Consider the following 23197-nt stretch of genomic DNA (forward strand, 5'->3'; position numbering starts at 1 on the left):
GTATAGATTTTCCAAGGTTTGAAGTACATGATATTAATTATTTCAACATAAAGTTATGGCATTTTCACAAAAAAAAATCCTATAGAATGAAAAAAATATATATTCACTAAGATCTAAAACATAAAGTTAAAACTAAGGATTCAATGTGATCTACAAGAAGTCATAAGAAAACAATAGAAGCAACAAAACAAGAGGCACTTGTTAAAGAAATAAAATGCAATGTTACCCACACAATGTGATCTCCAAGCACAAAGAATAGTAATTGTTGAGTGGACATGAAAAGTATTCCTTGAATTCAGAAGATATTCGGGAATTGTTAAATCTCTAAGCAGTGGCAATACACAGAGTCGTGGACTACAGCTGTTCACATTCAAAGTTAGGGTCTGAATCAGTGGGGAAAGTAAATGAGAGATAATACTCACACAGAATATAAGCATGCAACAAGAACTCGTAGTATGTATAATCATAATGCAATACTGATTGTACCAATGATGCTTATCAAAAATAAAAGTAGGTGCATATGTGCCTTCCCAAGAACTACAGATAGAAGAAATCTCTTGGTCCAGTCATTTCAAAACCATAATTAATAGAACAATGTCTTAATTAAGTCTTCAACTCATAAGAGTAACTATCCTACCCTTTCCATACTACATCTATGCCACCAAAAAATCATTAAGCCCCACCTAATGCTAAACATTTATCGGGCCAGTGAAGATTTATCCTGTAAGGGACACCTGGTGCAGGGCGGATCATTTATGATACTGAAAGAAAAGCAGAAACAGATTTTTCATGGAAATTAGGAACTTCCACAAACAATTAGGTCAAAGCATCAGCAGCTTTTCGAGGAGTGCAACAGCTTAAGGCAGAAGGGGTCAGTAAGACAATATTAGTGAACAACTCATTGGTAATAATAAGGTTTTTTCGCTAATCAACCCACAGAGCCTGTGTTAATTTTAGATAACAATGGTATGTTCTATGCTTTAGCACAATTTACTTCAATGTTCCTTGTCAGCCCAATGACAATTTCCAATTATCTTCAGTAAAAATCACATTAACATAAACACATTGACAGTAAATGCAGAAAGAACATAAAAACATGTGCAAAAGACAAGCCAAGACAAGAGGACACATGTTGTGGTGGATGCCCGGGACAAACCCCAATGTGGGGAAACGCTTTGATCAAATCTTCTTATTATTCTTCAATAGTTCAACAGAGAGAGGGACAGTACAAATATCAGAAATACATGCCCAAAACAAATCTGCCAAATCAGCAGTAAATGCAGCCCTAACTAGAAATTCAACGGTGGTCAAAGCTGCCCCAAAACGTCCTCTAATCAGCTCAGTCAACAGCAGAAGAATGCGGCCTCCAAAGAGGATCAAAGTCAACCCAAATCAAGCTTGGTCAACCCAGTCACTCTGCTATAATTCTGCAGTCAAACCAGAAAGTCAAGACAGCAGTCAACTAGGTCAAACAGTCCCCGATCACTTCAAAATCCATGCCAAAGAATGCGGCCTGAAGAAATCGAAATTCTGCCCCCAAAACATAAGTCAACGCTGGTCAAATACTATTGGTCAACGCATGCCCTAGTCCTGAAATTTTCAGCCTTCAAAACTAATCCATAAATCTGTCTTCCTTCCACACGTGCGAAGAAGAGAGCCTCCAAGTTGTACGAACCAATCAAGAGAGGAGAGAGAAGATGATGTGATGAGATGAGTGATGTCCAAATGAGAGAAGGGTCACTTCTATTTATACACTTCGTTGAGGGTGAGGAGACACATCCATTGGGCTTCATGAGCCTACATTTGACTGAGGCCGACCTTGACAATTTGTCCATGAGAATGAATAAATTCAAAATCCCATTTCTGCTTGTCAGAATGAGATGATCTTTATATCAAAATTGTACCTCTCGAAAAGAGGAATCCAATGCAATAATAATCTCCATCATATGAGTTACCCCATGGTGTAATTTGGCCCTAGTTTCCAATCTTTACACTCCCTCGCAACTAGGGAGAATGACACTTGCCAATCCCTCTGTCATCATGCCATCCTGTCAACATGTACCATCCCTGCCATCACTGCCCTGAACTGCTATGCTTTGTGTTGGTTTGTTCTGCTCTGTTGAACCATGAAGTAATAATGAAGAAGAAGTGATCGAGAGTGAGTCATAAGATCATAGCACTCTCCACTGACAAAAGTCAGTCCTTGATCCCAGATCAAGTTGTTGAACATCGTGCTTCCTAGTCATAGGGAGTACGGCAATACACAATGCGTCCATTGGTAGTGCTATGGTCCCTAACCATCTTTTCCCAACTCATTGGCCAGATGAGAGGTACTTCCCATGAGTCTCGGACTCTATGGGTAGGATGTGTGTCGGGGCATTAGCAGGAGAAGGTGAACCACTCATCCTGCTCATATGCCATAAGAGAAGGTGAACCACTCATCCTATGCATATGTCAATTGTAGGGGAAGGTGAACCACTCACCCTACATGCATGTGTCTGAGTAGGGGAAGGTGAGCCACTCACCCTACACACATGTCAACCATAACGGGGTATCAGAAGATAAGGTGAACCACTCACCATATGGTCACTCATAGCTAGCTCCAAGAAGTACCCCACGCCCCCGGGAGCTCCCAGAGCTCTGTGTCCAACTCATACGGGACCCTCATAAGAGGGTCGTTCCACGACTCCAAGTCTCTCGAAAGGTTAAGAATTTGACCTTCCCCAAAGGCTTCGTGAGAATGTTTGCAACCTGCTCATCTGTCCTGATGTGTTGGAGCCTAACTGCTCCCCATTGTACCATATCCCAGATAAAGTGGTACCTAATATCAATGTGCTTGGAGCAGTCGTGGAACACGGGATTCTCTGATAGACGAATCCCACTTTGGTTGTCACAGAAGATCACGGTGGTATCTAGCACGTGCTCAAATAGCTCACTGAAGAGCTTCCTCAACCAAACTGCTTCACAATAGGCCATACTTGCAGCAATGTATTCGGCCTCGGCGGTGCTTAGTGCAACCGATTTCTGCTTCTTGCTCATCCAACATATTGAAGCAGACCCCAAAGAGAAGCAACACCTAGACATGCTCTTACAATCCACCACACTGCCAGCCCCATCCGCATCTGTATATCCATGTAGCCTCAAATTCCCGGCACTGTATCTCAATCCATAGTCCATTGTGCCCCGAAGATATCTCAAGAGATTCTTGACAGTAATCTAGTGAATGTGATGAGGCTCAACCATATATTGACTCAACATGTTCACAGTGAAGCATATGTCAGGACGAGAGTTTACCAAAAACATCAAGGCCCCCACAAGTTGACGATACTCGAAAGGGTTCACTAATTCGGGCACAGCAGCACTTCCACATAGCTTCTTAAAATTGAGTTCCATCGAAGTAGTCACGGACTCGCAATCCACCATCCCACATCTCTTAAGTAACTTCACAATATATTTTCCTTGAGAAATGAAAATCTTACCTAGCTTTTGCTAGACCTCCAACCCTAGGAAATAATGCATTAGTCCTAGGTCCATCTCGAACTCGGAAGCCAACTCCCTCTTGCATTGATGAATGAGAGGGTCATCACCTATTAGAAAGAGATCATCCACATAAAGGACAAGAATGAGAGGTTTGTCCTTTTCAACCTTGAAGTATAAGTTCAGGTCAACATCACTCCTTGTAAATCCCAGCTTCATAAGAGAGTTATCGATCCTCTCATACCAAGCCCTAGGGGCTTGTTTCAACCCATAGCAGACTTTCTTCAACCTGCATACATGTGTCTCACAATCTTGAACCTCGAACCCCTTTGGTTGTTCCACATATACTTCCTCCTTAAGCAAACCATGCAAGAAGGCAGTTTTGACGTCCATCTGATGTAGGTTCCATCCTTGCAAGGCAGCAAGGGCTATGATCGAACGGGTGGTGGTATATTGGGCAACTAGTGCAAATAACTCATCATAGTCTACTCCTTCCTTTTGAGAGAAGCCTCGGGCTACAAATCTGGCCTTGAATTTTTCAGCACTCCCATCAACGCCATGTTTGATCTTGTAGAGCCATTTCGAAGTGACCACTAACTTGTCCTTAGGTCTAAGAACCACATCCCAGACATCATTCTTCATGATCGACTCATATTTATTGTTCATCGCATCCTTCCAAACCTGTTGCTTTACGGCTTCTACAAATGTACAAGGCTCAGATTGTACAATGGTATTCATGGCAACTAAGTACCCTTGGTACCTATTCGGCTTCTTTCTTTCACAAAATGCCCCCCTCAGTGCAATATATTTCTCAACATCTTCAAGAGTATCTTTGAGCCACAAAGGCCTTTTCCTTCTAGTAGAGGGATCACTAGGAGGTGGATCAATGTGATCCATCAGCCCTTCAACATCAGGCGTCGGTTTATCAGACGAAGGTTCATCCTGCTTTTCTACATCAACATCATCATTGTCCTTCCTAGGAAAAGGAAGATCTTGGATCTTTCTAAAAGTAGAATCTTCATCGAAAGTGACATCATGACTTAATTCTACTTCCCTTTGACCAAGCACATAGATTCTATATGCCTTCGAAGTTTCACTGCAGCCCACAAACGTTCCTTTCTTCCCAAATGCGTCTAGTTTGTTTCTTTACTCTTTTGGCACATGAAAATATACGGGACAACCAAAAATTCTAAAATGAGAAACATCAGGCTTCTTACCAATGAAAACTTCTTCGAGTGTCTTAAAGTCCAAAGCTTGATGTGGGCAACGGTTTTGGATATACAAAGTTGAGTTGGCAGCTTCTCCCCATAAGAACTTCGAAGGACCTTGATCATGTAGCATGGCACAGGTCACTTCTATTATAGTACGATTCTTCCTTTCGGCATCACCATTTTGTTCAAAAGTATATGTTGTAGTGGTCTCCCTCTTAATTCCAGCTTCTCTACAATAGCCTTTGAATTCATTTGACTCATATTCGGTACCATTATCGATCCTCAATATTTTGATCTTATTCCCTTTTTGATTCTCGACCAAGGCTTTGAAAGAGCGGAACCACTTGAATACTTCATCCTTCTTCTTTAAAAATAGATCCATGTTTTGCGAGATAAGTCATCCACAAAAATAGCATAAAACAAATATCCACCCAAGGATGTCATGAGCAACATACCTGATAGATCATAATGGACCAATAGAAAAATATTAGTGGTTTGAGCCTCACTTGAGGCAAATGGTCCCCTTGTATGTTTTCCAGCTTCACATCCCTGACAAACACCTTCATGATTTAAGTTGAATTCGAGCATCCCTGTGACCATCTTCCTTACATTGGGTAGGGCTTTGAAATGAAGGTGAGAAAATCTCCAGTGCCATAATTCAGATTGAAGAGAAGTATCACGATTCACAAGTCATTGCTCCCAACAAACTCCCTCCAACTTGATAGAGACCTTCAACCCTGAATCCAAGAGTGAATGCATCTCTTGGGTTACTTTGCCAGACACGAACCTTCCCATCAATGAATGTCACCTTAAAACCTTTGTCTTCCATCACAAAAATAGAAACTAAGTTCTTTTTCAGATCAGGTACATATAGCACTTCTTGTAAGTTGATGGTTTGACCTTGATTTAAGTGAAGAGTAACAGTCCCAATTCCTTTCACGGGACAAGTGGCATTATCCCCAAGTATAATCTAAAAGAATATCGAATGAATTAATTAGAAATGAGCAAACAGCTCAATGATAATACAAAGATATTTACAATAATAGAAACATCAGGTTTCTATGTAGAATATGGAAACAAACAGTTTCATCTAAGAAACTGCTAAAAGAATAAAAATAGCAACAGCTAAAAGACTGAGCATTAAATACTAAATAGAAATATTCTAATACCCTCCCTTAATGCTCAATCTATTTACAACACCAATAGACCCTCGGAATTTTACAAATTTATCAGGACCAAGAGGCTTGGTGAAAATGTCGGCGGGCTGCTCTGTTGTGGGAACATATTGCAACTGAACTGAGCCGTCTTCAACCAGCTGGCGAATGTAGTGGCAATGAGTTTCCACATGCTTTGTTCGTTCATGAAAGACTGGATTCTTGGCAAGTTTGAGCACTCCCTGATTATCACAAAACAAAGAAGTAGGCCCTGTCTAGAAAACATGCATATCTGCAAGCATACGACGAAGCCAAACTGCCTCACAGGATGCCTTAACTGCTCCCCGATACTCTGCTTCTGTTGAGGAGAGAGCCACTGCCTGTTGCTTCTTACTAGTCCAAGTAACAGCACCAGATCCTAGACTAAACACATACCCAACTGTAGATTTACGGTCATCAACCGAACCGGCCCAGTCAGAGTCAGTGTAGCCACTGAGAATAGGATTGGAGCTGCGAGTATATAAGAGGCCATAATCAGAAGTACCACGCACATATCGTAGCACCCGCTTTGCTGCTATCCAATGATCAGCTTTAGGAGCTGACATAAAGCGATAAATGTAGCTTACTGCAAAACTAATGTCAGGTCTGGTAGCAGTAAGATAGATGAGACTACCCACTAATTGCCTGAATAAAGTTTCATCCACAAGGGAAGAGGGTGACTGTGCTGAAAGTTTGAGCCCTGGTTCCATAGGAGTCGTGGCCAGTTTGCAATCCTGCATTCTGAACCTTTCCACAAGATTTTTGGCATACTTGGACTGAGAGAGAAAGATCTGATTTTCAGTCTGCCAAACTTCAACCCCCAGACAGTAATGAAGAAGTCCCAAGTCTGTCATCTCAAAAGTTCTGCATAGATCTTGTTTGATCCCATGGATCAAATGTGCAGAGCTGCCAGTAATGATAAGGTCATCCACATAGACAACCACAAACAAGATATCATCACCAGTATGCTTGATATACAGGTTTGCATCAGATGGGCTCCGCTGAAAACCCTGATCTGTCAGGTACTGATCAATTTTCATGTACCAAGCCCGAGGAGCTTGTTTCAATCCATAGATTGCTTTAGCTAACCGACACACTTTCTGTTCTTGACCAGCAACCTTGAATCCTGGAGGCTGCGTCATGTATACTTCTTGAAGATCACCATTTAGGAAAGCACTCTTTACATCCATCTGATGAACTTTCCAATTGAACTGAGCTGCTAGGGCAAGAACAAGCCTTATGGTACTCATCTTGGTTGTAGGAGCAAAAGTCTCCTCATAATCGATGCCTTCCTTCTGTGAGAACCCTCGAGCCACAAGACGAGCTTTATACTTGTCTATGGTTCCATCAGCTTTGTATTTCACTTTATACACCCATTTGCAGCCTATGGGCTTTTTTTCGGCAGGAAGATCAGAAAGTGTCCAGGTGTGATTCTTCTGAAGACTCTGGAATTCGGTTTCCATAGCCTGTTCCCACTTAGATGTACCCTTAGCCTCTGAATAGGTTTGAGGCTCAAAAATATTGTGTAGGTTAGCCATAAGAGCAAAATTGACTGTAGACTGTTGTCTGTTCTTATGTCTAGAAGTTCTACCTTCAAGGAGCTCATCATCCCGGAGATCACCTATGGTTTTAGCCGACCATTTAGGCGAAGAACCAATATCAGGAGTAGAGGAACCAATATCAGGAGGAGGTGGAGAAGGCTCAAGAGCAATAGGGACAGCAAGAGGAGGGTTAGCTTCTGGAGGAAGCTCAGATAGAGTATTATCAAATACTGATGCTACATCATCCCTCCCATCAGGTGGACCGACTGGAAGAAGAACACTGTGAGGTTGATCCTCAGAACGCTGCTCAGAAGAAGAAGACTGAAAGAATCCTCTGTCTTCATCAAATACTACATCTCGACTGAAGCTAAGACGACCAGTGGCTATATCTATCAGCCTATAGGCCTTGTGATGATCATTGTAACATGTCATCATGAGTTTCTGGCTTTTGGAATCCAACTTAGAGCGCTTAGCAGATGGAATCCAAACATATGCAACTGAGCCAAATACTTTGAGATGACTGATCTTAGGCTTACGACCAGACCAAACTTCTTCAGGAGTCTTCCCTTTAACAGCCTGAGTAGGTGATCGGTTAAGAAGGTAAACAGCAGTAAATACTGCTTCAGCCCAGAATTTGGAACACTCCTGTGTTGTAACATGGAGCGAGCCATTTCAACAACTGTGCGGTTGCGACGCTCGACAACACTGTTCTGCTGGGGAGTGTAAGGTGTGGTTAATTGACGTTTGATGCCATGAATATCACAGAAGTTGGCAAAAGCTGAGGAACAAAATTCCCCCCATTGTCGGTCCTAAGGGTCATGATATTACAACCAGATTCTTTTTCAACTAAGGTTTTAAACTTCTGAAAGGTACTAAGAGCATCAGATTTATTTTTTAAAAAATACACCCACATCTTTCTATTGAAGTCATCTACAATAAGTAAAAAATATTTGCAAGCAGTGATAGAAGCTGTATTCATAGGACCACAAATATCAGCATGAAGTAAGTAACTGAAGTACCTTAGATGCGCGCCAAGATTCTCCATTTTTGAATGAAGACCGATGTTGCTTTCCCGCTTGACAGGCGCTGCATACCCCCAACTGCTGAGTCTGAATATCAGGTAATCCTGACACAAGTCCCTCCCGAGAGAGCTGAGAGAGATACTGCATATTTAGATGCCCATATCGCTGATGCCATAGAGTGCTGATGGGAGAGACACGTGCTGCTAGAGCCACTTCTGGAAAGTCACCGGTGTCAAGTAGCCTGTATAGACCATGGTCCTCTAGGCCAACAGCAATTGTTAGACTGGTCTCCCTGTCAATGATGGAGCACTTGTGTGCACTGAACACAACATCAAGCTGAGGAGAATTCCTCATAATCTGGCTGACAGATAGCAGATTAATCTCCATACCAGGAACATAGTATACATTTAGAAATATGAGCGTGCGTCCACCAGACTGAATTTGAACTGTACCCCTGCCAGCTACATTGTACTTTTCACCTCCACCAAATACCACTGAATCACTGAAAGGTGAGAAGTCAATAAACCAGTCACGTCTGTGAGAGAAGTGGCGTGATGCACCAGAATCAATGTACCATGCAGAGGAAGGAACATGTTCTGAAGACCTTTTAGCCATAAAGGCGTAAAAGGCAGAATCTGTCTGCTCGGAATGTTCTGCAACATTCGCTGTCTGATTTGGCCCTCCCTGTTTCTTCTGTTCAGAAGCAATCCTCTGTCGGCAATCTTTCTTCATGTGACCGAACCTGTGACAATAATTACACTGCACACTTTTCTTCCTAGCAGGATCAAAAGGCTGAGGAGAGCCTTTCTGCTGAAAAGACTGAGAGGACTGGTATTTTGCAGCAAATGCATTTTCCGAGGGCACTGATGAAGCACCACTACCAAACTGCTGTTTCCACCGATCCTGCTGCAGAAGTTTGGTACATAAATCTGGAAACTTCAGATCAACATTTGTGGTTGTAATGTTGAGTGTTTCTATGAAGTGTTCATAAGATTTCGATAGACTTTTCAGAGTAATGACTACCATATCTTCTTCCTCCATGGTCCGACCAATGGCTTCGAGCTGATCTCGAATGTCTTTAATTTTGTTGAGATGTTCCTGTAAAGACATATGTTCATCCATCATGATCGAGAACAACTGATTTTTGAGAAAAAATGCTCTGCTTTTGTCAGATGTCTCGTGCAGTTCTTTCAACTGTTGCCAGATTTCGGCAGCAGTCTTGCCAGAAGGAATCTGTAGTAACTGATCATCAGCGACAGAGAGCTTGAGAAGCATAACAGCCTCCCGATTTCGATCATCAAATTTATCTTGATCGGTACCAGCTGTACCGGGACGAGGCTCTTTGCCCAAAATGAGCTGATCAAGACGCCTGTATTCAAAAATGGTCAGCATTCTTTGTTTCCAAATGTTATAGTTGCTGCCATTAAAGCGTTGATTTCCTTCTAACATCAGATTGGTGAGCGTGGCCATTTTCCCAAAGTCAATACAGAAGTCTGACACACAAAAAAGTGTAGCTGCCTGCTTAAAAATCTTCTTTCAAGATGACTGTACCAAACCTTAACAAATTCTGTTGTGAAAGAAATAGGCTTGCACACAAAAAATTACTCAGATCTGTATCAGTGCACCAGATCAAAAACACTAGACCAAAAGAAAAAATAACTCAGATCTGATCACGCCACTTTAAAGATAACTGTGATGCTGGTTTGATCACGTGCACTGATGATAACTGTGATGCTGTTTTGATCCCACTTCAAAAATAATTGTGATGCTATTCTGGTCCCACCGCTTCAAATAAAATCACAATAAACTTTAATCCAATTGCTAAGCAAACACGTGAATCTGGAAAATACCTTTACGTGAAAATGCCAGATATTTTCAATGCCGTCACTATAATCTGGAAAATCCCGTCGCGTGATACAAGCGGGGCTTAAATCACTGGAAGATCTCGATCTGTGGAATACACGAGCCAAAATACGTGAGCCAAAATGGTGACGCAAACACTTCAATCTTCGGTTTCCGCTCACCGCTTCCGCTTACTGTAACTTGATATGTTTCCGGCGTGCGATTCCCGTGTGGTGAAGACTGTGGAGACAGTCAATAGATTGACATTACCATAACTTGATATGTTTCGGGCGTGCAATTCCCGTGTGGCGAAGACCGAGTGGGCGTCGGGCGTGTAGACTGTGTTGCCACGTTCCCGTGTGGCAAAACAAATCCTCAGCTGAGACGTTAAATGAGGATTCCTCGCAGCGAACACTAATATGCTCAGTGGCTAGGGTTCAAGTGCCACGATGAGACAACAAGGCTTCAAACAAAATAAACTGTTCAACCGACAAATAGACTGCTGCCCCTGGATTCTAAATGCCGGATTTTAATTTCAAAGCAATTTCACGATTCCGCCACAAAGTTAATTCCTCATAAAATGATAATGCAGGAGAAGAATCCCTTTCTGTATCGAGATTGACGACTGTAAGCTTTTATCACAGTGAGCAAAGCCGAGGCTAAGACTCAGTGAAGGCTACCTGGCTTACAGAGGGCTCGACCTTAGAAAGGAATGAAGGAACTCAAGAGATTAGGATACGAAGAGGATAGCTGATCAAGAGATCTACAGACCCTGAGAGCAGTTTCGAAATGAACTCCTGAATTTTTCAAACTATGAAAAATTATTTCGAAAAAAAATCCCTGTGCTCTGATACCATAAAAGAATATCGAATGAATTAATTAGAAATGAGCAAACAGCTCAATGATAATACAAAGATATTTACAATAATAGAAACATTAGGTTTCTATGTAGAATATGGAAACAAACAGTTTCATCTAAGAAACTGCTAAAAGAATACAAATAGCAACAGCTAAAAGACTGAGCATTAAATACTAAATAGAAATATTCTAATAATCCATATTTGTCTTCTTTTCAACCAAGTTTGAGAGAACTTCTTTGTACCCAGTGAAGTGCCTTGAGGCACCACTATCAATCAACCAATGGTCCAATGTATCCAGAGGAGAGGTGGTGGAGAGGGTAGAAATAAGATAAAATTATTTTTGCTTTACAACATTAACTTCTTCATACCTGGAGTTTCTCGACTTCTTGGGAGGACGACCATTTCCATTTCAAGCAGCGGGAACATTCCTCTTTCCTTTGTTATTGAACCTGTTGTTCCTTTGATTGTCATTGCCCTTGGAGTTGTTGTTATTGTTGTCATCATCTCTTGGAGTATCCTTCTTATGAGGACACTCTCTAGCGAAGTGGCCAAACCTGTTGCAATTGAAGCACCTTCCTTTCCTTCCTTCTTTGAATCCCAACTTGAACCCTTGTCCTTGATTCCTTGGACCAGGATTGTTCCTTCTCTTAGAATGAGCAGAGAAGGCGGTATGATTGTTTCCATTTGAGGGCTTGTCTCTTTCCATCATCCTTATTTCTTCTTGAGTGCATCTGGCCAATAGTTCATCAAATCTCGGAATCTTATCATTGATGAAGATGGTAGTGTTGAACACATCCCAATCTCTTGTAAGTCCCCCAAGTGCAATAAGAGAGAGCTCTTTGTCACCAGTGACTTCACCAATAGATAGGACTCAGGAGATCATTCTTGATCTCAATAATCCTCATGAAGTAGGATTGGATGGATTCCCCTCTATCCATCTTGATATCTTTCAATTTGTTCTTAAGAGAGAGAATTTGATTTGCATTGTTTACTTTGAAGTTTGAACATCCCAACCAGCTTTTCATACATCTCCTTAGATGTTTCCAAATCAGAAATATAAGCAACCAAAGGTTTATGAATGGAATCAACAATAATCTTCTTAGCTTTAACCTCACCTTTCTTGTACTTGGTTTGTGCAACAACGGATGCATTTGAAGGAGGCTTTGTTATTCTTCCTTTGACATAGTCCATGGCATCATTTTCTTCTAATGTCAAATCCAAAGTCATCTTCCACACATGATAGTCGGATTTGTTCTTAAGCTTGTGCTGGATTTGAAGAAAGATGTAGTCATCATTGGGACTAGTTCCAGGTCCTTGTCCAACAACTTCCCTTAGTGATTGCTTTGCTTCACTCTTGTTTGGGCTTTGTCTTCACCTGAGCTCTGATACCATGTTAATTTTAGATGAAATTGGTATGTTTTATGCTTTAGCACAATTTACTTCAATGTTCCTTATCAGCGCAATGACAATTTCCAATTATCTTCAGTAGCAATCACATTAACTTAAACACATTGACAGTAAATGCAAATAGAACATAAAAAAATGTGCAGAAGACAAGCCAAGACAAGCCAAGACAAGAGGACACAAGACATGGTGGATGTCAGGGACAAACCCCAATGTGGGGTAACCCTTTGATCAAATCTTCTTATTATTCTTCAATAGTTCAGCAAAGAGAGAGAGGGTACAAATATTGAAATACATGCCCAAAACAAATCTGCCAAATCAGTAGTCAAATCAGCAGTCAATGCAACCCTAACCAGAAAGTCAATGGTGGCCAAAGCTGCCCCAAAACGTCCTCCTATTAGCTTGGTCAACAACAAAAGAATGTGGCCTCCAAAGAAGATCAAAGTCAACCCAAAACAAGCTTGGTCAACCCAATCAAAGTATGTTGTTCTGCGGTCATACCAAAAAGTCAGTGCAACAGTCAACTCGGTCAAACAGTCTCCAATCACTTTGAAATTTGTGCCAAAGAATGTGATCTGCAAAAATCGAAACACTGCCCCCAAAACAGAAGTCAACGTTGGTCAAATATTGTTGGTCAACACATGCCCTAGTCCTGAAATTTCCGGCCTTCAAGAATCAAAACGAGTACAGAAATCTGTCTTCCTTCCACGTGTGTGAATAAGAGAGCCTCCAAGTTGTACGAACCAATCAAGAGAGGACAGAGAAGATGATGTGATGAGATGAGTGATGTCCAAATGAAAGAAGGGTCACTTCTATTTATACACTTCGTTGAAGGTCAAGAGACACATCCATTGGGATTCATGAGCCTACATTTCACTGAGGTCGACTTGGACAATTTGTCCATGAGAATGAATAAATTCAAAATCCCATTTCTGCTTGTCAGAATGAGACGATCTTTATATCAAAATTGTACCTCTCGAAGAGAGAAATCCAATACAATAATCATCTCCATCATATGAGTTGTCCTATGGTGGAATTTGGCCCTAGTTGCCAATTTTAACAGCCTGCCTTTCATGTTTGGTTTATAGAATCCTAGTAGACATTAAACATTTTGAATCAGAAGAGTTCTACCAAATTCTTTGAACTCGTAACCAAGAATTTGATCAGCTAACTAACATTGGGGAGGGCATAGTAGTGTTAACCCCCATATTTGCTCCGTTGCAAATCTAGAGGTCTTCATCTAGTTGGTGCTCAGACTTAGTTTCCAGAGACAGCTTTTCATGTGTCAGAGGAGGTTCTTATGGAGTTCAGATGCATGATGATTCATTGATATGATCCTGATTCAGAGTCAAAGATACTGCATAGGTCTTTCTATCAATTTTGGAGGAGATTATTATTAGCAGTCTTCATACTTTTTAGGAAGCAAAGTTCAGAGGCCAGCATGGTAGTGATGATTACAAATATGGAATCCTTGCAAGTTCATGGTTCCAATGAACTTTTCCAGAGTGACACGCATGATACTGTTATTTTTAGCAGTTACAGTTCCGAGGCTTGCAGTCAATGAGTACATATTCGAATTTCTTGCAGGAAACCGACTCTGATGAGCCTAATTACATTGACATGCAAAGATTTCCTATTGTTAGCAATTAGCCTTGCAGAGTGACTTGTGACATGGGAAGTGTCACGTGGCAGCTTCAATGGTGACACACAGCAGTCTCTTTTATGAGTGACAGGTGGCAACAAGATCAAGGCACATGCATGGGTTGGAGTGATGTGGCACGTGCTGGACTTGACAGGGTGTGTGCTTGAGTCAATTAGACGTAACTAGGATGCATGCATTACTTTGGGAGTGAGGTGACACATGGAGAGCTTAATGAGGAGCAGTGTTCAGTCGACTAGGTGCATGCTTCAGTTGATTGGTACGCATGCATTAGTTAAGGAGACATATGAGGTAGTTTGCTGAAAATATCTAAAAGGCCAATTGACCGCATTAAGGAGATAAATAGAGCAACTTGTTTAGTGGACTAGAGTGGGCACACTTCATCATCAGTTGTTAGGTCCCTATAATACTAGTGTAGCCCCTACATTGTTATTGTTGTACCCCATAGATGCCCATTATTGTTATCGTTTTGCCTTTACACCATTATGTTATGTAGGCCCTAATTATATTTTGACCACTTAGGCTCCTATATACACCAAGGAGGTCTTGTCATTTGAATCATCCAAGAATTATTCATTTATGTGATGTAAAAGGAGGTTTCCCCCCTCAAAGAGGCTTATTTTTTGTGATATGGTTACATAACATTGGGTATCGGTGTTGAAAAATGTGTAACTAGGTTCGGTTTTCATAAATATGAAAAGTAATTTTGATTCTTGTATAATGTAAAATGAAAGAAAAATTATTATTGTTATTTTTGGAGCATGGGTTTCATGCTCAAGGTCTTTTATTTTAGAGGTCAAGCACCCATTGAGTGCTTCTAGGGTTTGTCCTAGGTCAAGAAGTCAAAAGAGTCATTGTCATATGTTGAAGACCCCTTCGGGCACATTGTAACTTGTAAAAAGAATTATTTTTGTATTTTAAAGTGTCAAGAAACCCTCCAAGGCCAAGTCGGTCTGCCAGCAAAGAAGTCGGCCTAATTTGAGGAACTTCATCCACCTTGGAAGCCTATATATAGGAGGGAACTCGACCTCCTAGAGACACAATTCATTCTCTCATCAAGTGAGCGAAGAAGAAGAAGAAAGAGGCTAGCAAAGGAAGGAGGAGGACAAAGATCAAGTGTTTGGGCTATTTTCTCTCTCTCTCCTCACACATGCGAAGGAAGGAAGCTAGGGTTTCTATTGTTGGGTTAGGGTTTTGTTGTTGCAAACTCGAACTTGGAAGAAGTGTAGAAAGAAGGTCGAACGAGGGCTCATTAGGTCATCCTCAAGACCTAGAAGAGAAATAAAGTCAAGTGAAGGTCTAAAGAAGTCTTGGAAGGCCAAAATAAGCGCACACATGTGGAAGCAACCACTGTTGGGAGGACCAAAAATTTCAGACTTGCAGTAGAAGCCAAAATTCTGTTGCTGGGGATCGAAGTTGTGTTGTTGTAAGAGATTTCACTGGGTTTACCTTGGTCTTGGAAGGGTGTTAGTCTTGGTCTTGGAAGGGTGTTAGTCTTGGTCTAGAGGTCTTGGAATTCGTCAATTGAAGAATCTATAAGAAGAGAAGAGATTTATGAGTTTTGCTCTTAAGTGGCAAGGTTTTGGCCTTGGCTTGCAGCCTATATCCTGTGTTCTTCTGTACTATTGTTCTTCTTGTTTTGGTAGTTGTATGATGATATGAACAAACATAATAATAAGAGAAGTGGCTAATAAGTAAGATAAAATAAAAAGATATCACAAGCAATTATCATAGAAGTAGAAATCATCCTAACTAATGCCCTATAGATTTATCAACAATTGGAGCTTTATATCCCAGGGTTTTGCTGCTTCAAATAGGTCATTTTGGCATTTTCGCTATAACTTTCTTTCTACGAGGCTTCAAAAGCATAAAATTTTACCATGTGGAGTCGAAATCTTAGTAAACTTCATGTAAAAAATCCAGATCTTGGTTCACTCTATTTTCGGAGATATGGTCCAAGGAATTTAGGGTTTTTGCATCCTCCAGAATTCAGTCTCAAACAAGTGACCTAGGGAAAATCTTCATAACTTTCTCTTCAAGCATCGGATTTGAATTGCATAAATGTGACTAAAGTGCACAGGTTGTAGTTTCTTGGGGACAAATTTCAGGGCCAAAGGTCAAAATAGTGACACATGGTAGTCCGTACAAGTTCTCTATACTAAACAAGTCCATAATCAAGTCATCATGGGAAATTTGGTATAGTGTTCTCTTGAAGAATCCAATTCCAGTCTAACTTGTGGGGTTGGAAAGAAGACTCAGAAAACTACCTCAGGACGAAGTTTCAGACCTTTGGAAGCCACAATTTCAAGATCAAGCTCCAAAAAAAAAAAAAAGATGTATATTTTTTAAAATTTGCTTAATTTTTGTTTGAAAAATCAGTTTTAAGTGATTCAAGGAGTATACTGAAGCATAGATATCATTATTTGGTTCCAATATGCCTCGCAACAAACAAATGGATACACCTAGCAAGCCAATTAAAAGCTCTACTATGACACCTAAAGAAGAGGAAGAAATGCAACAAGATATATCAAAATTACGAGACGAAGTTCAACAGATTTAACTCTCACAAAGAGCAACCAAAAATAAATTAGATGATTTAAAAGCAACAATAAAAGGGGACATGGGAGTTTTGAAGGATGGTTTAAAAGCAGACATGGAAGCGATGATGAATGTCAAGATGGAAGGGTTGAAGGAAGGTTTGACATAGTTGCTGCAAGAAAGTCTTCCTACTGGTGACAAGGTATTCCCTGAAAATAAGGATGAGGACAAAAGTAATGTGAATTATGATTTTAGAGACTCCAACAATGGGTTGAAGACTAACCACATTCCAAAGATAGATATGAAGAAGTTTGATGGCAAGGATCCGATAACATGGATACCACAGATGAAGTAGTTGTTTGATCTACACGATGTGCAACACACACAAAGAGTACACATTGCATCTTTATATTTAGAACCCAATCAATTTGAATGGTATCAATGGCTTTGTTCTCGTAAAGCACTAGTCACCTGGACAATCCTTATGGAGGAATTGATAACACATTATGTATATCAAAGAGTAATACCTTCTTAACCCAAATGATAAATCTCAAACAAAATGGTTCAGTTGGGGAGCACATTGAGGACTTCTAGAGATTGAATATCAACATAAGTGATATTCCAGAGGAGCATATGATTGACGTCTTCATAGGGAATTTAAAGGATAACATCCAACATGAGGTTCGCCTTTGGGAACCTTGGTCATTGGGGAATGCATTCAGGGTGGCAAGAAAAGTTGAAAGCAAAATTATGGCAACAAGGAGGTCTACCACTCGTAACGATAAATATGGAAGTGTTGTCGCTCTGAACTTCCCACAACCTACAAGGTTGGCACCAAAACTAGAGGAGAAAAGAGCAAAAGGGCTTTGTTGCAGCTGTGATAACAAATACACTAAATGTCATAAGTGTGTTGAGAAGAAATTACTTTACATAGATTGTGAAGAGGAGAAAGAAAAGGAACAAGAAACATCAAAAGAAGAAGATGTACACCAGGAACTAACCTCAGGGGCTAAAAAAAAAAAAATGAATCCGACCTTATCTTGTAATGCATTGGCGGGAATGACCACTCCTCAAACTCTCAAGATAGAAGGATATATCAAGAAGAAAAAGGTATTAGTACTGAGTGATTCAATGTAAGATAGCCAAGGATTTGAATTGCTTTCTATACCCAACACTAGAGTGTCAAATGATGGTTGCAAATTGATGAACTATAAATTGCTCAGGGAAATGACATAATATCAATCTAACCATGGGGGAATACGTATTGAACAGTCCAATGCTTTCCATTCCAATGGGTGGTACAGATGATGTATTAGGAGTCCAATGGTTACAATCTTTGGGGACGATAGCTTTTAATTTTCAAGAACCTTTTCTGAAATTTTTCTCAGAAGGAAAGGAAATTGAATTAAGGGGTATCACAGGGAAACCTAAGAATATAATCAACTCTAATGGCATGACAAAGCTTTTGAAGAAGGAACAACAGGGGTAATTGCACAATTATGTTTATTAGATGTTCAAACATCTAAGTCATCCATTTCTCCAAATCTCCAAAAAGTCCTTGACAATCATTCCAAGGTATTTGAGACTCCTAAAGGTCTCCCACCTATCCATGATCACGATCATACTATTCACCTGATTCCAGGAAGTGTTCCTCCAAACATTAGACCTCACAGATATCCTTATGCCTAGAAGAATTAAATTCAACATATGGTCGCAGAAATGCTAGAGGGAGGTATAATTCAACCCAGCGAAAGTTCTTTCTCTTCTCCAATAGTATTGGTGCACAAAAAGGATGGTGAAGCAACAAAGCTTATATCTTGTTGACTTTAATGTAAAAATACACAAAAGGTATTTGTAATAATAATTTATTAATATATATAAATATACAAGGATGTTGAATGTTACAATGAGGCCATGCTTATATACCTAGCCAGGTGTCCTTTCATGACTAGGCATGTCTAGAAACTTAACATAATCATTATTTTGATTATTTAATAATTACATTATTTATTTTTATTTTATTTTATATAATTTATATTTGTAACATTGCCTTCCTCTTCGAAAAGCTTTGTCCTCAAAGCTTATTCGCTAATAATTCCTTCCTTGCCCACCTCTTTCCAGTATGTGTAAGTCATTGGTACGATTGTTTTGGAATCAAGGTTTTTTTTTTCAATTTCTCCTTCAATTTTTTTTTAATTAATTAAATAATTTTTTATTAATTAAATTATATAATCAAATTAACTTATATTAATTATAAATTAATTAAATTAATTCGATTATCTTGTATTAATTATAAATTAATTTGATTAACTTGTATTAATTATAAATTAATTAGTGCTCAATTGGCAATGGTCGTGGAAATGAAGTCTCACCGAACCGGAAGTCTTGCGTTCAAATCTTATGCTAGACATGATGAAGATGTAGTCCTTCCAAGCTTACAAAAAAAATTATAAATTAATTAAATTAACTTATATTATTATATACTTTAATTATATAACTATATGGAGTGGCTGGAGGGGGGCAGATTCTCATTAATTCCAAAGGAATCATTGAATTTTGTTATGCTTGGGGGCTAGGCCAAAAGACCAATAACCAAGCAGAAGCATATGGAATGCTCATGGGACTAATCCTGGCACAAAGAAACGGGATTAAAAAAATTCAAGTGTTACAAGACTCCATGATCATCATAAGGCATATGATTAACACTTTAAAGGCTAAGAGCACTAACTTGAAACAAATCATTATGAGAGCCCAGAACTTGGTCCCTGCTTTCGATTCGACATCCTTCTACCATGTCCTGAGGGGAAATAACCAAGATGCTAATAGATAGGCTAATAAGGCATGCCATCTGGAGGAGTAAAAAAGTGTAATCAACGATGTCATGGGCACGACAAATATTCCTTAAGAAAATGAAGAGAGACATATGTAGGTTGTTATTAAAGTCTCGAAGGAATGCTAAGGAAGTTGAAAAGTCGGATTTAGCATATCATAACGAAATGAAGCCCCTCCATCCTCCCCCTAGCTCTCCCCTTACCGCTTCCTCCACGGCCCCCCCCCATCCTTCCCCTCGCCCCCTCTGTCCCGCCTCCCTTCCCCTTTTCCCCTTCCCCCCTCCCCTGTGGACCCTCCCTTTTCCCCCTGTCGCATCATCCTCTGCAAGTTCCAACCAGTCATGAAGACTCGCGGCAAGCCGGATAATCACACTCAAACGAGACATGGCATTTTAGTACCACACTTGTTCCAAGCTTAAGTCACAGTGTGTGGCTTCATTGTTCTTGCCCTGGTTCTTGGAGAATTGGGTGGCGCATCACCTCGAGCGTCTGCAGGGATTTGAGAATTACGGAGCATAATTTAATTCAGGTTCTCAGTGAAGTCGGGCTCGCTCGTGGGAGAATAGTGGGGATGGCTGATAGAGATCAGGAGCTTGGTGGGAAATTAATGGAGGATGGTAGAGTTATGATGGAGTACTCATGGGATCTCAATTACAACAATCTCCTCGCTCATCTCTGCATCACCTCTCAGTCAAGCAGCAGTTATAAAGTGCAAAACAGTATGTGGAATTTGTATGTTTTAAGGTTTGAGAGTGGGATGGTGGCCTCTACGAAAGACTAGCGGCTAGAGCCGAGGTGGCTGATCATTAGTTTCTGTGTCACGGAGGCAGGGATTTATGCTGTGAAAAGTCGTAATGAGGGTCGGAAGGTCTACCCGTCTGAGGTTTTAAAGGAAAGCAACGAAATTCTAAGTATAATTGAGGGGTCGCAGGTGCTGGAAGGTCCAGGCTTTGGTAATTCTCAGTGTTTGCAATCATACTGGCTTTGGGACACTAGGTGGGTTCGTAATTCTCTCTAGAAGTGGGAGGAGAATTAGAGTTGGAGTGAGGTTGGGAGGTGCATGCTAGCTGAGGAGCAGGGCAATCTCTGGAGGGCTAGAGAGGGTGCCTAGCTGCAAGAGAACGTGGAAAACAGTGACAAATACTGGAGCCTGATAAAAAGTGAAGTTTTGGAAGCCAACATGCAGGGTACAGACGATAGTTCTTGGTCGGGCACGTGGGGAAGCCACAGGCTGAGGTCTGGAGGGCAGAGGGTTAGTTTCTCGGGGCAAGGTGGTAGAAACAGACCTTCCTATCTCACCTGTGTACATGACCATTGGGACCTGCGAGAGGCCCTGATCGAACTCCAACGTAGCATGCACCAGCAAATGCATGAGAACATGACTATGCAGGAACGGGAGCTCAAGAAACGGGAACGCATCAGGCAATTGGAGGACGAAGTGGATGCACTACGCCATCAGCTGGAAAATCTGAAGATCAAAGTGGAAACCATGGAGGAAGGCATGGAGGCAAACATGGAGGGCGTGACAGACCAGGAGAATTCCATAGCCTCAAAAGATACTTCTCCTGGCCTGGACCTAAACTGCACAGCTCCAATGGATATCTGATCACCTATGTCTTGTTTTTTGTTTTTATCAACATGATGAACTATAAATGTATATACCTCTTATTTCAATTATGTCGAAGCTATAGCTGTAAATATCCCATAATGGGAAACTTTTGTAAGCAGGATAGCCATATCTATTGTAACAATCTAGATGGGAAAAGAAATTAATATCAGCTTGATGAAGCATGGATAAATTATGGTAAATCCCCCATTTTGTTGCGAACGGGCGCAACTTTTAATATAATCTATACTCATTCTCGTTAAAAAAAATTATATAACTATATAATTAATATACAGTATGACAGATCGGGTATGACGAATGTCGTTTGATCTTGACCATTGGCCTGAACGATTGACCACGGCACAAAAGAACCATGTCGACACAAAAGAATAAAAGACAGCACAAAAAGATTCTAGCTTGCAAGCGTATGTGCAGTGGAGGACATGGTGTATGTGCCGGAACTGTGGGCAGACAGGATATGCACAACAGACAAGAACTGTGGCAAGGTGTTGATGGCAGCGGATGGATGATGCAAATTCGGTCGGCATGGAGCAACAATCGCAGAAGTGTCAGTTCATATTTGCAGTGGTGGTCGCTGCTCCCATTCTGCACTGTTTGCCATTTCCTCTTTTCTCTTTGCAACCAGAGCTCGAGAGGCTCTCGTTGCCGCTGTGAGAAGATGGGAATAACTCTGAAAATTCGAGTTAATGACCTTAACAACCACCTTTTCCACATACTCCCAGACTTACTAGTTAGCCCAAGACTTCTTCTCAACATCTCCTCTATAGAGTTTTCCAACAAGTTTGCAAAGACCGAACGGGGTAAGAAATTGGGAAGCCCAACCCCTATTACTTCTTCCCACATCTTGGTCTCCTGCACCAGAAAATGCTTATTTTCCACAATTTTATAGCTCAGCAACTCTCAGTAGTAATTCTCAAAAATGTCCCTTAAACGGGTAGCACAATGCATTTCAGATTCTTTTGAAAATTCTCTATAGTCTCCTTCTATGAGAGGCTTGTTCAATGAATCCCTCCATGAATCCATCAACTTCTTAAAACCAATCATGGCCTCGACAGTATTATTTATATGATGTGGCAGGGAACGCAATTTTGATTGCCTTTGCAAAAGGGTTTCATTGATTTTTTTAAATATATCGAGAATATACCAGCTGATGTTCTTGACTTGAATCTGCATAAGTTTCTCAACCAAAATAGGTATACCCACCATGGATTTATCAATTTTATTCAGCTCCGAATGTGACCTAAACAGCTCGGCTTCTCTCTTCCTTGCCTCTTCATGTGATTCACCTCACATGCTTTCGCGAACATAGTCATCGAGCAGAAAGATACCATCATTGATGAGAAAATTCAGAAAATTCAAATGCACTCCCTTTTCATGTATCTTTGCAACCTTTATCCATGCATTATGATGACTAGGCACCTGCCAAAGGTACTCTAGTAGTTTTGTAATATTATGGAGTATGTTGAACTTATCATAGAACTGAGTATGTGACCCAGTAAATTCAATGTCCACAAAAAGTTTCAAAAGGTTAAATACAAGATACTCTTGTGCAAGCTTACTTTTCTATGGCATCCAGGGATCCAAAACCTCCACCATCTTTGCCCTCAAATATGGGTTCTTGACACAGAGTGGACTCGCCATAAACATAATAAAATTGTAAAAACATCCAACACAACATCGTCTAAACACCTTGGAACCTGAGAGGTAATAAGTAAAAGCTCCATTGTTGTGATATTAGAAAAAAAATCATGTTGTAAATTTTAAGAGATGTTTTTCTTGGGAACGCCTTACCCACATTTATATCACGAGCAGTAATAAGCAACCTCAACATTTTTGTTTTACTAAGATCCTTGGGCAAAAGTTGTCTAAGCTCATTTTCATCCAACACATTGTCAATGTAAATAAAAGTTGTCACCTTCTCTAACATGTAACCCATCACTCGCTAACCATCCTCATACTTTCTAATATCTGGAATTGTCTCTTCAGGTCCC

General features: G+C 40.5%; 1 protein-coding gene across 3 annotated transcripts in view; it reads right to left on the reverse strand.

Moving 5' to 3' along the window:
- The window catches only part of LOC149243563 (octanoyltransferase), a 106313-nt gene that overhangs the window by 24987 nt on the left and 58129 nt on the right, over positions 1-23197 (reverse strand). The gene's annotated exons all lie outside the window — the stretch shown is intronic.

This window comes from Pinus tabuliformis, chromosome 8 (genome assembly GCF_031772625.1).
Source record: "Pinus tabuliformis cultivar Carrire ecotype Pingquan chromosome 8, CPIR1, whole genome shotgun sequence".
NCBI lineage: Eukaryota > Viridiplantae > Streptophyta > Pinopsida > Pinales > Pinaceae > Pinus > Pinus tabuliformis.